General features: G+C 42.4%; 1 long non-coding RNA gene across 1 annotated transcript; it reads left to right on the forward strand.

The window, feature by feature from the left end:
• The first annotated feature begins 1,337 nt into the window (after positions 1-1,337).
• Positions 1,338-10,841, forward strand: LOC117201651 (uncharacterized). The gene is made up of 5 exons (XR_007477920.1): positions 1,338-1,415; positions 6,013-6,067; positions 7,713-7,786; positions 8,514-8,727; positions 10,530-10,841. It is a non-coding gene; the product is annotated as an uncharacterized LOC117201651 (long non-coding RNA).
• The last annotated feature ends 2,273 nt before the right edge of the window (positions 10,842-13,114 follow it).

The following is a 13,114-nucleotide window of genomic DNA, read 5'->3' on the forward strand; positions in this document are numbered from 1 at the left end:
CTGTCACTCCCTCGCATCCAGCAAAGAGCTGACCTCCGCAGGCAGGAAGAGGTGGAATGCTCTCAGCCAAAGGCCAGTGGACACAAGGAGAGGTGGCAGTAGAGGAGGGCATGAGTGGGGAAGGGACAGAGAGAAAGGGTTCAGACAGTATTGGGTGGTGGGGCAGCAGGAAAGTGGGACTGGGAAAATGCGCTTCCTGTTGGGGAAGGGAGGGTCTGGAAAGAGTAATGACTGGGAAGAATGAAAAGGGAGGGGAGACTAATTCTGACTGAGAGCCTGCTGTTTTACAAAGAGAGAATGTGATGCCCAAAGAGGTTAAATTACATGCCCAAGTCATTGTAAGCATATGAGGGACAGGGATGCAAATCCAAGGCTCATGGTCCTCATCCTGGCACACCCTACCCAGAAAATAGGATTGCAATGGATGCCAGAGTTAAATTACTCCCCTCCACACCTCAAGAAAGAGGACTCCTTAAAGACCACTCAGGCAAGAAGTGTCCACTGAAATACGTGCTATCGCTAGGAATTAGTGATTCATCCAGGTTTAACCTTAAGAAAGGAAGGAAATTCCTCTCCAGATTTAACTAGAAGTTCTCTCAGTAAACCCTAAGCCCTTTTGCATTGTCCATCTCCCCATAACCCATGCCACCCTTCCCCCTTCATCATTCCTCAGGGCTAGCAAAGGAAGTGGTTTCATATCGTAGTGTGACAGCAAAGAACTGTAGCCTAAGGACACAGTAGAAGGCGGCTCAGATAAAAGATTCCCACTCTTCTGACTTATTTTGTTTCTCTGACTTATTTATTATTGTTAGGCACAAGCATAGAACAGCCTCAATTGGGGGTGCTCCTGACTTCAGAATTTCCTCCCCTTCAGCCTCCATTAAGGAAACCATGGAGCTGAGTTCTTCCATGAAGTCCTGTCCCTGGATCCTGATGGCTCACCCACCCTTGCAGGCTTCCTGGTGGTCCCAGAGCATCTCACCACATTCACTGCAGACAGTGTTGCCAGGTTTAGCAAATAAAAATACACAATGCTCTGTTAAATATCAGTTTCAGATAAAACCCAAATACCTGTTTTGCTTAAGTGTATCCCATGCAATATTTGGGACATACTTATGCAATGGAAGTGTTTGCTGTTTATCTGAAAAGATTTTATTTGGAAGCTCCACAGCTGGGGATGCCGTCAGCATGATTTTACTGGAGTGAGTACAGGTAGATCTGTTAGAAGAAGTCAAGTGCCCCAAGTCCCAGGGCAGGAATTACAATACCACACTGTTTCCTTCAGGAGCTGCCTCAGCTTCCCCTGTTCCTCCTTTAGTCTAGACTGGACTTCTATGTCTGCAATACCCTGTTCATGACCAAACAGTGCACAGATGACTTCCCAGAGCCATTTGCCTAGACTTCTCGCAATATCAGTGAGTATCCATTTTTCTGACTTGTAAAATAATACACGTTCATTGATAAAAATTGGAAAATACAGCTCAATAAAAAGAAAAATAAACATTCACCTTAATTGCAGTGTATAGATCAGATCCAGACAGACTGAGTTCAAATTCCAGCTTACTAGCTGTATGATTTTAGGCAATTTCCTTAACTTCTCTGTGCCTCAGTTTTTCAATTGTAAAATGAAGGTAATATAGTGGCTTGAATGAATTTTTGAGGATTAAATGAGTTTATATGTGTTCAGGTACTTTAAAAAGTGCCTGGTATATAGCAAGCACTGTGTAAACACTTTTCAAAAAAAAATGAAAATTCTTTTACCCAGAGATAAGAATTATTGATGTCTTTTCTATGCATTTCTATACATTCTATCATATAGATTTATACCATAGATTTCCATACCGTGGTAGGGTGCATTTTCCAAAGTTGAACGTAATGATTCTCCTGTCCAACATGTTCTTCTGCAAGGTTGTCTGGACACTTCTCCATCAAGAGGTGAAATCAATTCCTCTCCCCTTGTATCTACGCTTTTTTTAAGTTTTCTGGTCAACAGAATGCAGCAGCAGTGGTGTTCTGGGACTTCCAAGGCCGGACAGAGGAGGCTTGTGGTTTCTGGTTCCCTCTCTGGCACACTCACCATTGGGTACTTCCTCTTGGAATCCACCCTCAAGCCAAGGCACATGGAAAGACTTCATGTAGGTGCTCTGCTCAGTTCAGCAACTGAGTGGCCTGCTGGCAGCCAGCTTCACCTGCCAGCCCATGTGAGTGGGTCAGACCAACTGTCTACAACGGCATGAGAGACCCCAAACAAGAACCACACAACTGAGCCCAATTGAACCACAGAGCCGTGAGGGATAATCATCAATTATTGTTTGGAGCCACTAAGTTATGAGATGGTTTACTACAAAGCGATAGAGATCTGGAAACATATTTAAGGAAAGTGCCTAAGATCCTGAGTTTTATTATTCATTTATTTATTTAATATCTTTATTGGAGTATAATTGATTTACAATGGTGTGTTAGTTTCTGCTTTATAACAAAGTGAATCAGCTAACCATATATATATATCCCCATATCTCCTCCCTCTTGCATCTCTCTCCCACCCTCCCTATCATACCCCTCTAAGTGGTCACAAGCACTGAGCTAATCTCCCTGTGATATGTGGCTACTTCCCACTAGCTATCTATTTTACATTTGGTAGTGTATATATGTCCATGCCACTCTCTCACTTCAGCCCAGCTTAACCTTCGCCCTTCCTGTGTCCTCAAGTCCATTCTCTACGTCTGCATCTTTATTCCTGTCCTGCACCTAGGTTCTTTAAAACCACTTTTTTTTTTTAGATTCCATACATGTGTTAGCATATGGTATTTGTTTTTCTCTTTCTGAATTACTTCACTCTGTATGACAGATTCTAAGTCCATCCACCTCATTACAAATAACTCAATTTCGTTTCTTTTTATGGCTGAGTAATATTCCATTGTATATATGTGCCACATCTTCTTTATCCATTCATCTGTCAATGGACACTTAGGTTGCTTCCATGTCCTGGCTCTTGTAACTAGAGCTGCAATGAACATTGTGGTACATGACTCTTTTTGAATTATGGTTTTCTCAGGGTATATGCCCAGTAGTGGGATGGCTGGGTCGTATGGTAGTTCTATTTTTAGTTTTTTAAGGAACCTCCATGCTGTTCTCCATAGTGGCTGTATCAATTTACATTCCCACCAACAGTGCAAGAGGGTTCCCTTTTCTCCACACCCTCTCCAGCATTTATTGTTTGTAGATTTTTTGATGATGGCCATTCTGACTGGTGAAAGGTGATGCCTCATTGTAGTTTTGATTTGCATTTCTCTAATGGTTAGTGATGTTGAGTGTCCTTTCATGTGTTTGTTGGCAATCAGTATATCTTCTCTGGCAAAATGTCTATTTAGGTCTTCTGCCCATTTTTGGATTGGGTAGTTTGTTTTTTTTGATATTGAGCTGCATGAGCTGCTTGTAAATTTTGGAGATTAATCCTTAGTCACTTGCTTCATTGGCAAATATTTTCTCCCATTCTGAGGGTTGTCTTTTCATGTTGTTTATGGTTTCCTTTGCTGTACAAAAGCTTTGAAGTTTCATTAGGTCCCATTTTTTAATTTTTGTTTTTATTTCCATTTCTCTAGGAGGTGGGTCAAAAAGGATCTTGCTGTGATGTATGTCATAGAGTGTTCTGCCTATGTTTTCCTCTAATAAGAGTTTTGTAGTGTCTGGTCTTACACTTAGGTCTTTAATCAATTTTGAGTTTATTTTTGTGTATGGTCTTAGGGAGTGTTCTAATTTCATTCTTTTACATGTAGCTGTCCAGTTTTCCCAGCACCACTTATTGAAGAGGCTGTCTTTTCTCCATTGTATACTCTTGTCTCCTTTATCAAAAATAAGGTGACCATAGGTGCATGGATTTATCTCTGGGATTTCTATTCTGTTCCATTGATCTATATTTCTGCTTTAGTGCCAGTACATACTGTCTTGATTTCTTTAGCTTTGTAGTATAGCCTGAAGTCTGGGAGCCTGATTCCTCCAGCTCTGTTTTTCTTTCTCAAGATTGTATTGACTATTCAGGGTCTTTTGTGTTTCCATACAAATTGTGAAATTTTTTGTTCTAGTTCTGTGAAAAATGCCAGTGGTAGTTTGATAGGGAATGCATTGAATCTGTAGATTGCTTTGGGTCGTATAGTCATTTTCACAATGTTGATTCTTCCAATCCAAGAACATAGTATATCTCTCCATCTGTTTGTATCATCTTTAATACTTTCATTAGTGTCTTATACTTTTCTGCATACAGGTCTTTTGTCTCCTTAGGTAGGCTTATTCTTAGGTATTTTATTCTTTTGTTGCAATAGTAAATGGGAGTGTTTCCTTAATTTCTCTTTCAGATTTTTCATCATTAGTGTATAGGAATGCAAGAGATTTCTGTGCATTAATTTTGTATCCTTCTACTTTACCAAATTCATTGATTAGCTCTAGTAGTTTTCTGGTAGCATCTTTAGGATTCTCTCTATATAGTATCATGACATCTGCAAACAGTGACAGCTTTACTTCTTCTTTTCCAATTTGGGTTCCTTTTATTTCATTTTTTTCTCTGATTGCTGTGGCTAAAAGTTCCAAAACTATGTTGAATAATAGTGTTTTGTTCGTGATCTTAGAAGAAATGGTTTCAATTTTTCACCATTGAGAACGATGTTGGCTGGGGGTTTGTCATATATGGCCTTTATTATGTTGAGGTAAGTTCCCCCTATGCCTACTTTTTGGAGGGTTCTTATCATAAATGGGTGTTGAATTTTGTCGAAAGCTGTTTCTACATCTATTGAGAATATCATATGGTTTTTTTCCTTCAATTTTTAAATACGGTGTATTGTTTGACTTGCATATATTGAAGAATCCTTGCATTCCTGGGATAAGCCCCACTTGATCATGGTGTATGATCCTTTTAATGTGCTGTTCTATTCTGTTTGCTAGTATTTTGTTGAGGATTTTTGCATCTATGTTCATCAGTAATATTGGCCTGTAGTTTTGTTTCTTTGTGACATATTTTTCTGGTTTTGGTATCATATGATGGTGGCCTCGTAGAATGAGATTGGGAGTGTCCCTCTCTCTGCTATATTTTGGAAGAGTTTGAGAAGGATAGGTGTTAGCTCTTCTCTAAATGTTTGATAGAATTCACCTGTGAAGCCATCTGGTCCTGGTCTTTTGTTTGTTGGAAGATTTTTAATCACAGTTTCAATTTCAGTGCTTGTGTTTGGTATGTTTATTTTTTCTATTTCTTGCTGGTTCAGTCTCAGAAGATTGTGCTTTTCTACGAATTTGTCCATTTTTTCCAGGTTGTCCATTTTATCGGCATATAGTTGCTTTTAGTAATCTCTCATGATCCTTTGTATTTCTGCAGTTAGCTATTACTTCTCCCTTTTCATTTCTAATTCTATTGATTTGAGTCTTTTGCCTTTTTTCTTGATGAGTCTGGCTAATGGTTTATCAATTTTGTTTATGTTACTGTTTTGTTTATGTTACTGTTAGTGTTGTCTGCACTGATAGCTGCAGCTCGCACCTGTCTCTGGAGCTCCTTTAGGCGGTGCTCTGAATCCCCTCTCCTCCCACACCCCAAAACAATGGTCTCTTGCCTCTTAGGCAGTTCCAGACTTTTCCCCAAACTCCCTCCCAGATAGCTGTGGCACACTAGCCCCCTTCAGCCTGTGTTCATGCAGCCAACCCCAGTCCTCTCCCTGGGATCTGATCTCCAAAGCCCGAGCCTCAGCTCCCAGCCCCTACCCGACCCCAGCAGTTGAGCAGACAAGCCTGTCAGGCTGGTGAATGCTGGTCCGCATTGATCCTCTGTGCAGGAATCTCTCTGCTTGCCCTCTGTACCCCTGTTGCTGTGCTCTCCTCTGTGGCTCTGAAGCTTCCCCCCTGCCATCCCCTGTCTCCGCCAGTGAAGGGGTTTCCTAGTGTGTGGAAGCTTTTCCTCCTTCACAGCTCCCTACCAGAGGTGTAGGTCCGATCCCTAATTTTTGTTTCTGTTTTTTCTTTTGCCCTACCCAGGTACATGGGGAGTTTCTTGCCTTTTGGGAAGTCTGAAGTCTTCTGCCAGCATTCAGTAGGTGTTCTGTAGGAGTTGTTTCACATGTAGATGTATTTCTGATGTATTTGTGGGGAGGAAGTTCATCTCCACGTCTTACTCCTCCAGCATCTTGAAGGTTTCCCCCCTGAATTTTAAATATGAACCAACGTGGCTTCTATCCTGTTTCGCTATTACTTTCAGAGAAAGGGGACAAGTTCTTTTCTTTTTTTTTCTTAAAAAGTTTTGTTTTAGTTAAAAAAATGTAAAGGATTTTAAAAAGTATTTTATTTTTCGCTTTGCCGTGAGGCTTGTGGGATCTTAGTTCCCTGACCAGGGATTGAACCTGGCCCTCAGCAGTGAAAGCGTGGAGTCTTAACAACTGGACTGCCAGGGAATTCCCTAATTTTTTTTTTTTTTTTTTTTTTTGCGGTACGCGGGCCTCTCACTGTTGTGGCCTCTCCCGTTGTGGAGCACAGGCTCCGGACGCGCAGGCTCAGCGGCCATGGCTCACGGGCCCAGATGCTCCGCGACATGTGGTATCTTCCTGGACCGGGGCACGAACCTGTGTCCCCTGCATCAGCAGGCGGACTCTCAACCACTGCGCCACCAGGGAAACCCGAATTCCCTAATTTTTAAAACTATTAAAAAAAATTTTTATTGGAGTATGGTTGATTTACAATGTTGTGTTAGTTTCAGTTGTACTGTAAAGTGAATCAGTTATACATATACATATACCTACTCTTTTTAAGATTCTTTTCCCAAATAGTCATTATAGAGTACTGAGCAGAGTTCCCTGTGGTATACAGTAGGTCTTTATTAGTTATTGAGTATATATATAGTAGTGTGTATATGTCAATCCCAATCTCCCAATTTATCGATACCTCCCCCTTTCCCCACCTGGTAACCATAAGTTTCTCTTCTACATCTGTGACTCTATTTCCATTTTGTAACTAAGTTCATTTGTACTATTTTTAAAAATATTTCACATATAAGCAATAATATATGATATTTGTCTTTCTCTGTCTGACTTACTTCACTCAGTATGACAATATCTATGTCTATCCATGTTGCTGCAAATGGCATTATTTTTTCTTTTTTATGGCTGAGTAATATTCCATTGTATATATGTACCACATATTCTTTGTCCATTCCTCTGTTGATGGACTTTTAGGTTGTTTCTATGTCTTGGCTATTGTAAATAGTGCTGCAATGAACATTGTGGTACATGTATCTTTTTGAATTATGATTTTCTCCAGATATACTCCCAGGAGTGGGATTGCTGGATCACATGGTAGTTCTATATTTAGTTTTGTAAGGAACCTCCATACTGTTTTCCATAGTGGCTGTACCAATTTACATTCCCACCAACAGTGTATGAGGGTTCCCTTTTCTCCACACCCTTTCCATCATTTATTGTTTGTAGATTTTTTGATGATGGCCATTCTGACTGGTGTGAGGTGATACCTCATTGTAGTTTTGATTTGCATTTCTCTAATAATTAGTCATATTGAGGAAAAGAGACATTTTCAAATAAGCTTTCCTGTCTAAGAAAATATATTCCTCTCTCTTTGGACAAGTTAACCCCCAGCTGGGCTGGTGGTTAATGAACCCTAGGTCATTCATGCTTGAAGGCAACTTAGAGATCATCTAATAGTCACTCATCTGCCTATTTGCTTTACAGGTGAGAACCAGGAGGTGAAGTGACTCACCTAAGGTCACCTGGGTGCTAAATGACAGAGCCTGGTTGCACCACAGGTATCCTGACTCCAAGCTCAGTGCTCTCTTTTTTATATTGTGCTACTTGTTTATAAGGATGCTTAGGGGCAGGGTAGAATTGTGAGTTTCCAAAGGCCTGATGAGAGTGATGAAAGAATCTGGGGTCCTGAAGTCATCTGGGCTCTTTCACAGCTATGTCCAGTCAGTGTTTCTTGGAGAGGACACAGCTTCTTTAAAAAGTGCCTTTTCATGCTCTGTCCGGTGAGGAAAATGTGAAATGTGGTGTGTCAAAGTCAAGTCTGGAGTGAGGGCTTCAGTGAGGAACTGGATGTGCTGAAGTCAGGAAGAATGACAGGCTCCAGGACACCCTGTTGTCTTGAGATTGAGAGAGTCTGGCAAGGGCGGGGCCTGTCGTGAGTATGTGAGGGTCAGTGGGAGGGCTGCTTCTTGGGCCTCATGCTCACTACCATCCCAACTGAGTGGTTCAGATTCAAAGAATGACAGTGTTTGGATGATGTAGGAGGCAGTTATCCTCATCCCAGGAGGAAGGAAGCGTCAGAGAGAGGTGTTCAATGAGGAGAGAACATCAAGATGTTTGTTATGGGTTGAACTGTCACACAATTCATATACTGATGTCCTAACTCTAATGCCTCAGAGTATGACCTTATTTGGAAATAAGACTGCTGCAGATGTAGTTAGTTAAGATGAGGTCATACGGGAGTAGGATGGGCTTCTAATCCAAACTGACTGGTGTCCCTATGAAAAGGGGAAATTTGGACACAGACACACATACAGGAGGAATGCCATGTGAAGATAAAGATAGAGATTGCGGTGATGCTTCTACAAGGCAACGAATGGCAAAGATTGCCAGCAAACCACTAGAAGCTAAGGAAGAGGCATGGGGCAGATTCTCCCACAGAGCTTACAGAAGGAACCAACCCTACTCACACCTTGATCTTGGACCTCTATCCTCCATAACTGTGAGACAGTAAGTTTCTGTTGTTTAAGCCAGCTCGTTTATGGTATTTTGCTATGGCATCCCCATCAAACTAATAGGATGTTATATAAGTCAATGCATAGAGTCTTGAGATAAATAAATAAGATGAAAGGGGCCAGAGACTTGGCTGGAGGAGGGAAGGGTAGGTGGGGTGACCTTGGCTTATGGTAAACTCTAGTGGGAGAATCACAATGCAGGCCCCTGGGATCCTGGAGCGAAGCCATGCTGTCTTCAGTGGAGAATTATACACCCTTTGAGAAATAGCTCTTGGCACATTACTGTAACCTGATAGAAGCAGAGTACTTGGCCATAATCATCAAGTGACAATGCATCTGGAACTGCCCATTATGAGCTGGGTTCTGTCAGACCTCCAAACCATAAAGCCAAGCAGGTCCAGCAGGCATCCATTGTGGTGTGGAAATAGTACATCTAAGGTTGAGCCCTAGTAGGACCAGAGGGCATGACTAACCTGCACGTTTAGGTAGCCCAGACCTGCTTATCACCCACTACAGTTGGATCAATGCCCTTCTCCGACTTGTGCTTATGGCCATAGAGGAGAATCACTTATGACCAGCTGGAAGAGGAGGAAAAAGCCTGAGCTTGGTTTATAGATAGATTAACTCAGTACATGTGTGTAAGTCAAAATTGACAGCAGCTGCATTTCTCCCACATTTAGGGTTGGCCCTAAAATACAGTAGAGAGGAGAAAGTCTTCCCAGTGGAACTACAAGCAGTGTACCTGATCATCTTCTTTGTAGGAAAGGAAAAGTGGCCCAAAGTGGATGGCTAATGGCCTGGTCTGGGGTCAGAAAAGAAAAGGAATAGAGGAACACAGGCAAGGAGGTCTGGGGTGGAGGCATGTGGTGGACATGTAGGAGTGGGCATAATGTGTGGAGATTTTTGTATTGCACTTGCACTCACAAGTAAGTGTCCGCCATCAACTGTATAACCAAGTAGATCAAATGACTTGTTCTGTGAACCTTAGCCAGCCTTCATCATCAACCACTGGGACCACAACTAGCAGATATATTTGTTGTGAGACTGGGACCACAACTAGCAGATATATTTGTTTTATTACATACTACATACTCAGAGGCAGCCATCCTAATGGAACACTAGAATAGCCTTCTATCAGTACAATGGAAGCCCTAGCTTAGAGGAAACATTCTGAAGCAATTGGATGCCATCATTCAGGATGAAGAGTATTTATTAAATCAGTGACTCTTATGTGTTGTTCCGTCTCCAATAAGAATTCAAGGGTCCAGGAACCAAGGAGTAGCAGCAAGGGTGGCCAAATTTACCATCATACCAATGACCCATGGGGGGATGTTATATGCCTTGTCCCTGCATCTTTGGGTTCTGCAGGGTTGGAGGATTGCTGAAGAGGTGAACCCTTGTCATGGGTCACAGCAAGTGTATCATTGAACCACAACTTGCAGATGCTGTCAGGGCACATTAGGTTCATTGTGCCCAGAGACAACGGGCAAGGAAAGGAGTCACTATGCTTACAGGGGCAAGTGACTTTGACCAGCAGGAAGATGCAGCTCTGCTTTTACACAATAGTGGCAGGAAAGAAGACACATGGAATCCAGATGTTAGTAACTAAACCTGTCCCTCCAAAATCCATATGTTGAAGCTCTAGCATCTAGTGTGGCTGTGTCTGGAAATGGGGGTCTCTAAAGAAGTAATTGAGGTTAAATGAGGTCTTAAAGATGGGGTCCTGATCTGACTGGACTCTTATCCTTACAAGAAGAGACACCAGAAAGCTCTGTCTCTTCATGTGCAGGCACCGAGGAAAAGCCATGGGAGTAAACAGCAAGAAGGTGGCTGTCTACAACAAACGGGAGAGCTCTCATCAGACGCTAAACCTGCTGTCACCTTGATCTTGGACTTCCACTCTTCAGAACTGTGAGAAGATAAAAATTTATATTGTTTAAGCCCCCCAGTCTGTGGTATTTTGTTTAAAGCAGCCTGAGCTGACTAACACACTGGGTGATCCACTTGGGTCTCTCCTTGTGCTCCTTTGCCACATTGTAAGTATGAATGGACACATGCAATCACACTGGCCTGAGATGAGTGATTATCATGGGTTCATAACCCTCAGGAATGAAGGTTTGGGTCACACCACCAGGGAAGCCACCAAGACCTGCCAAAATCTTGATGAGTCATAGTTGAGCTTGAGGAAAATTTAAAAAAGGGTAGTGGAGCAGGGAGAGGGTGGTATTTGTTCTGACCCCACAGTCAATTGCAAAGATGGGAGCAGTAATTCACCCTGCTAACCTCCCTCTTCTGATTCCCCCTCAGGAAAAAAGGCCCCCTGGAACCATGGGGGAGCTGCTGCCCAAATCTTGTAGAGAAGTAGATTTGTTTGGTGGAAGGGATAGGCTGTGGTGACCATGAGAATAAGCCTTGCAGACCTCCAACTACAGGGAGAACAGATGCCTAAGGGTGCTAGTTGTAAAGCCCACCACCACATTTGCACTGAGGCTCCACTTCCCGTGGGCTGCTCCCAGTCAATGAATGAGTGTCGCAGGTATAGTAAGGAAGGTCCATTCTTGGGAGACACAAGATCCTCTGATGACCGACATTGGCTGGAGGACTCCTAAAATTTCCTCAGATTGTATCATCCTTTAGGATACTTCTACCCAACATTCTATTCCTCTGGCCTCCCTTTAGGGTCAAACTTGCATCATGGTCTGACTGTTCTTCTAGCTTTATATGGACCCTACCCAATTTTCCCCCTCGTAGATATTTCTCCTGAAAAATCCTTGCAAGTTTAATCTTAGTCTTGGCATCTTCTTCACAGAGGACCCAGAATAACACAGTTCCTTTAACCCTTGCTCACACCTCTGTAAATAGATCTTCTCTAAAACATCTCTTTAAACATCCCAGCTGACTGTGACATCTGTTTCCTGCTGGGACCTTGACTAATATAGATTGCTGTGGACCATAAATGCTGTAGCATTCTGAAGGAGAAAAACCAGTGTTAGTGTGGTAAGAAAAAATAGCAAGGAATAAATGTGTTCTGAAATATGGGGTTGATCTGGGGTTAGAGTTTGGTATTTCAGATAGGGGTATGTGTGTGTGTGTGTGTACAGCATAAACAAAGGTACTGGGGTAGAAACAAGCAGTTATGGCAGGGTCTGTTCAAGAGCCCACACTGTTTTTCCAAGGAACTCCACCTGTCCTATGGGAGAAGAGAACTCAGAATGCTCATTTCTCTACGTTCATTGCTTGGAACCTGTGAGGAAGCCTCTACCTTTCCCCCTTTCATCACTTCATTTTGTATATCTTTTTATGTGCACACATGAGCTCTTGTTAGAGAAAAGCTGAGTCAGTGGCCGTGGGACTCCCTGGAAAGCACATGGAAAAGGGGAAAGGAAGACAGGGAAGAATGAGTATCTTGAAATTCTGAGGTCAGGACATTGGGAGAATTGGGACTGAATAGCCCCATTTCTTAGGATCCCAAGAGGGCCAGCAGTTTCCTTTAGAATTCAGAGGCTGAGGGAAGGTTGATTTCACAAGAGGCACAGAAAACAGAATTCACAGAGAGCCAGGGAATTTACAGATATTCAGACAGAGGCTTCTAGAATTTAAACATCTTTAAGCCAAACTTTCTTACTGAGCCGGTGAAAACTATTTTGTTTATGTATTCATTCATTCAGCATATATTTACAGAGCACCTACCACGTGCCAGGAACTGTTCTAGGCATTAGGGATGCACTGGTAAGACAAGATGAAAATCCCTATCCTCATGGAGCTTCCATCCTTGTGGGGGAGAGGCAGACAACAAATAAATAAACAAATAAAGCAGTAAAACAAATAGCATGTCAGAGGGTGGTAAGTGCTGTGGAGCAAAGCAAACCAGAAAGAGGAATAGACTGTGCATGGGTCTGTCTGGGGCAGCCACGGAAGACCCTACAGACAAGGCAACATAGAACAGAGACTTAAAGGAGGGGAAGGTTCAATGCCCAATGGGTTCCATGGGGAATGGTTTATGCAGTGGAAAGAGCAAACGCAAAGGCCTGGAAGCAGGGGTGTGATTGGTCACATTAACATCTGTCTACTCCATGCATCTCCGTGCTTGTCTACCTGCCCATAGATAAACTGTTAATTCCAGTCTTCAAGTTCTAGGGGTTTGAATTTCTAGACTATGTTGAAGTTATCTAACTGTAGGATCTAAGAAGCACCAGTGGTATAACAAAAAATTATTTCTTATTATGGCATCAGGCATGAAGTCCATTATCTCATGATCTGCATCAGGTTCAGAAGCAGATAAGGCTCCTCAAGTGTGTCTCCACAGATGCCCTTTCTCTTGGTCCAGGACTTTGAACTACTAAAAACAGGTAGCACCCTGGCTTTTAGAACTGG

This window comes from Orcinus orca, chromosome 6, assembly GCF_937001465.1.
Source record: "Orcinus orca chromosome 6, mOrcOrc1.1, whole genome shotgun sequence".
Taxonomy (NCBI): Eukaryota; Metazoa; Chordata; class Mammalia; order Artiodactyla; family Delphinidae; genus Orcinus; species Orcinus orca.